The sequence below is a fragment of the Sapajus apella genome, unplaced genomic scaffold, assembly GCF_009761245.1.
Source record: "Sapajus apella isolate SASKATOON/1434 unplaced genomic scaffold, GSC_monkey_1.0 scaffold2, whole genome shotgun sequence".
Classification (NCBI taxonomy): domain Eukaryota; kingdom Metazoa; phylum Chordata; class Mammalia; order Primates; family Cebidae; genus Sapajus; species Sapajus apella.
In genome coordinates this window covers 27,669,330-27,673,703 of record NW_022436942.1, presented here as the reverse complement: position 1 = coordinate 27,673,703, position 4,374 = coordinate 27,669,330, and positions in this window count along the sequence as shown.

The following is a 4,374-nucleotide window of genomic DNA, read 5'->3' as shown; positions in this document are numbered from 1 at the left end:
AGCAATCCCATTACTGGGTATATTACTCAAAGGAATATAAATTGTTCTGTCATAAAGACACACACACGTGTATGTTCATTGCAGCACTATTCACAACAGCAAAGACATGGAATCAACCTAAATGCCTATCAATGATAGACCAGATAAAGAAAATGTGGTACATATTCATAATGGAATATCATGCAGCCATTAAAAAAATGAAATCATGTCCTTTGCAGGGACATGGATGGAGCTGGAGGCCATTATACTTAGCAAACTAATACAAGAAGAGAAAACAAAACACCACATGTTTTCACTTATAAGTGGAAGCTAAATAGTGAAAACACATGGACACGGGCTGGGCGCGGTGGCTCAAGCCTGTAATCCCAGCACTTTGGGAGGCCGAGGCGGGTGGATCATGAGGTCAAGAGATCGAGACCATCCTGGTCAACATGGTGAAACCCTGTCTCTACTAAAAGCACAAAAAATTAGCTGGGCATGGTGGTGCGTGCCTGTAATCCCAGCTACTCAGGAGGCTGAGGCAGGAGAATTGCCTGAACCCAGGAGGCGGAGGTTGCGGTGAGCCGAGATCGCGCCATTGCACTCCAGCCTGGGTAACAAGAGCGAAACTCCGTCTCAAAAAAAATAAATAAATAAATAAATAAATAAATAAAAAGAAAACACATGGACACATAGAGGGGAACAACACACACGGGGTCTGTTGGAGGGTGGAGGAAGGGAGGAGGTAGAGGATCAGAAAAAATACCTAATGGTTACTAGGCTTAATACCCAGGTAATGAAATAAGCTATACAATAAACCCCTTACCTATAAAACAAACCTGCACATGTAGCCCCGAACTTAAAGGTTAAAAAGAAACCAGAGCCAGGCACGGTGGCATGCACCTGTAATTCAAGCACATTGGAGGCCAAGGAGGGTGGATCACCTGAGGTCAGGAGTTAGAGACCAGCCTGGCCAACATGGCAAAACCCCGTCTCTACTAAAAATACAAAAATTGGCTAGGTGTTGTGGCTTGCACCTGTAATCCCAGCTACTCAGGAGGCTAAGGCAGGAGAATCACTTGAACCTGGGAGGTAGAGTTTGCAGTAAGCCAAGATCATGCCATTGCACTCCAGCCTGGGCAACAGAGCAAGACTCCATCTAAAAAAAAAAAAGAAAGAAAGAAACTATAATAGTCTTATAAACACTAAGTTCAGCTAATAATTAAAATCTTTTTCAAAATAAATTCCAGTGAATTCCATTATACCAAATAATTAAGGAATGAATAATTTTAGTATTATATAAAATAGCCAACAAACAAGGGAAGTGAGGGGTCTATCGGTCAGGAATATCCAGGGCTAAAATCCACCTAAACATACCTTATCACAAATGGTCAAATTCGAAGCCCTCCAATCAGATCCTGCCAAACCAACATTCCTAATACTTCCCCTTGCCCTCCCACCACTTAGGACTTGCCCCAGACCCCAAATCAAGGAGAAATATTTAAGCTGCACGTCCTATCTCCTTGCTGGCTGGCCTTGCAATAAAGCCTTTCTTTTCTCAAAAGCTGGTGCTATAGTATTGGCTTCCATGCTTGTCAGAAAGTGAGCCTGTTTACTCAGTAACAGTCAGAAGTATAGATAACAACTTATTACATGTGATTAACATCTGAAGAAGGCAGGCAGTCTCATGGGACTGAACCCTCAAACAGTGGGAACTGATGTCACGTCTAGGTAGAGCATGTCAGAACTGAGGTAAGTTAGAGGCTGGGTGCAGAGGCTCATGCCTGTAATCCCAGCACTTTGGGAGGCTGAAGCAAGTAGATCACTCGAGGCCAGTAGTTTGAGACCAGCCTGGCCAGCATGATGAAACCCATCTCTGCTAAATATACAAAAAAATTAGCCAGGTGTGATGGCGCATGCCTGCAGTCCCAGCTACTGAAGAGGCTCAGGCAGGAGAATCACTTGGACCTAGGAGGTGGAGGCTGCAGCAAGTGAAGATCGCACGACTACACTCCAACCTGGGGAACAGAATGAGATGCCATCTCAAATTAAAAAAAAAAAAAAAAGAATTGAGATATGTTAAAGAGTTAAAGGACACCCAGTTGGTGTTCACAAGTAAACTTAGTGTCTGAAGTGCTCTTCTGAGTGACTGTAAGAGAGTGGGAAAAGTTTTTTTCACAAAATGGGAAAAATCAATCCTTAAAATTTAATGCATTAACAGAAAAAAGACAGAAACTACATGTATACCCAAATAGTTATAGGAAAAGTGTTGGATGACATTCAACATCTGTTGATTATTTTTAAAGAAACTATTAACAGAGGAGGATCCAAGATGGCCATTTAGGAACAGCTGGGGATTGCAGCGCCCAGTGAAAGCGCAGAGGGTGAGTGGACGCCGCATTTTATTGCCCACAGACTAGGCAATTCCCAGGCAGAGGAGCTCCACAGGTCACCAGCGCAGCTGTTTCGGCCAGCGCGGCTGTGCCGGCCGCTGCTTTGCCCCGCGCGGCTGCTTTGTCGGCGCCACGGTGCAGCGGTTCTCCATACAAAATACAGTGGCCCGGGTGCCCTTTTGACTGGTGATTGGAGCCACGGGAAGTCGCCCATTCGTCTGTTTAAAAAGAGGACTGAGCAGGGAACCAGGACAGTAGATTCCAGGGCAAAAAAAAAAAAAGCACCACAAACCTCAGTGCCGCTGTTTAAGCCAGCACATTGAGTGGCCGCAGGGGAAAACAAACAGACCCCGGCGCCTCTTCAACAGACGACTGGAACACCAACTTAAAAAAGGCTCTGAGGCAGGGAGCTAGGTGATCAGGCTCGGCTGGTCCACCCCCACAAAAGAACAGCAACCAGAAACTCTGGATTGAGAGTTTCACAGCAAGCGCAGCTGAATCCGGGACGGTCCAGCTCTGTGGGGGAGGGGCATCTGCCATTAGCGAGGCAGCCCGCCACGACGGAGGTAGTCGGCCAATGCTTAGGCAGCCCGCCGTTGCCAAGGCAACCTGCCATTGCTGAGGCAGCCCGCCATTGCCAAGGCAACCCGCCACAGCAGAGAGACTCCGCCTCAACAGAGGCGGGCCACCATCGCCAAAGCAGTTCTAACTACACCCATATAAACAGGACTGCAGGGAAGTTCACTCGGCAGCTGGGCGGAGCCCACAGCAGCTCAGCAAAGCCTCTACAGGCAGACAGTGACTAGGCTGCCTCCTTGCTGGGCAGGGCAGCTCTGAAGGGAAAAAAAAAAAAAAAAAAAAAGGGCAGCAGCATAACGGAAACTCATAAATAAAGCCCTAAATCCCTGGGACAGAGCACCTGGGAACAAAAAGCAGTTTATGAGTTCTGCTGCAGCAGACCTAAACTTACCTGCCCAGCAGCTCTGAATGAACAACAGAGCTCACAGCTCAGCATTTGAACTCCTATAAAGAAAAGACCATCTCCTCCAGCAGCTCCCTGACCCCTATATATCAAAAGAGACACCTCATAAAGGAGAGATCAGATTGACACTAGGCGGGTATCCTTCTGGGACAAAGATAGCAGAAGAAGAAAACTGGTAACCACCCTTACTGTTCAGCAGCTGCTGCAGGTGAACTCCAGGCAAGCAGGGCCTGGAGTGAACCTCAGCAGACCTACAGCAGAGGGGCCAGACTGTCAGAAGGAAAACCAAGAAACAGAAATAACCTCATCATCAACAAACAGAACGTCAATCTGAAAGATTTGAGACCCAATCTGAAAGCCAGCAACTACAAAGTCGACAGGTGGATAAATCCTTAAAGATGGGAAGAAACCAGCGCAAAAAGGATGAAAACACCCGAAACCAGAACACCTCTCCTCCTACAAGGGATCACAACTCCTCACCAGCAAGGGAACAAGGTTGGAGGGAAAACGAGTGTGATGAAATGACAGAATCAGACTTCAGAAGGTGGGTAGTAAGAAACTTCTGTGAACTTAAAGAACATGTTCTAACCAAATGCAAAGAAACTAAGAACCTTGAAAAAAGATTTGACGAAATGCTAACGAGAATGGACAAAATAGAAAGGAATATAAGTGAATTGATGGAGCTGAAAAACGCAACACGAGAACTTCGCGAAGCATGCACAAGTATCAACAGCTGAATTGACCAAGCAGAAGAAAGGATATCAGAGGTCGAAGATCAACTTAATGAAATAAAACGGGAAGGCAAGACTGGAGAAAAAAGGGTAAAAAGGAATGAACAAAATCTCCAAGAAATGTGGGACTATGTGAAAACACCTAATCTACGTTTGATAGGCGTACCAGAATGCGACAAAGAGAATGAATCCAAGCTGGAAAATACTCTTCAGGATATTATCCAGGAAAACTTCCCCAACCTAGCAAAGCAGGCAAACATTCAAGTCCAGGAAATACAGAGAACACCAT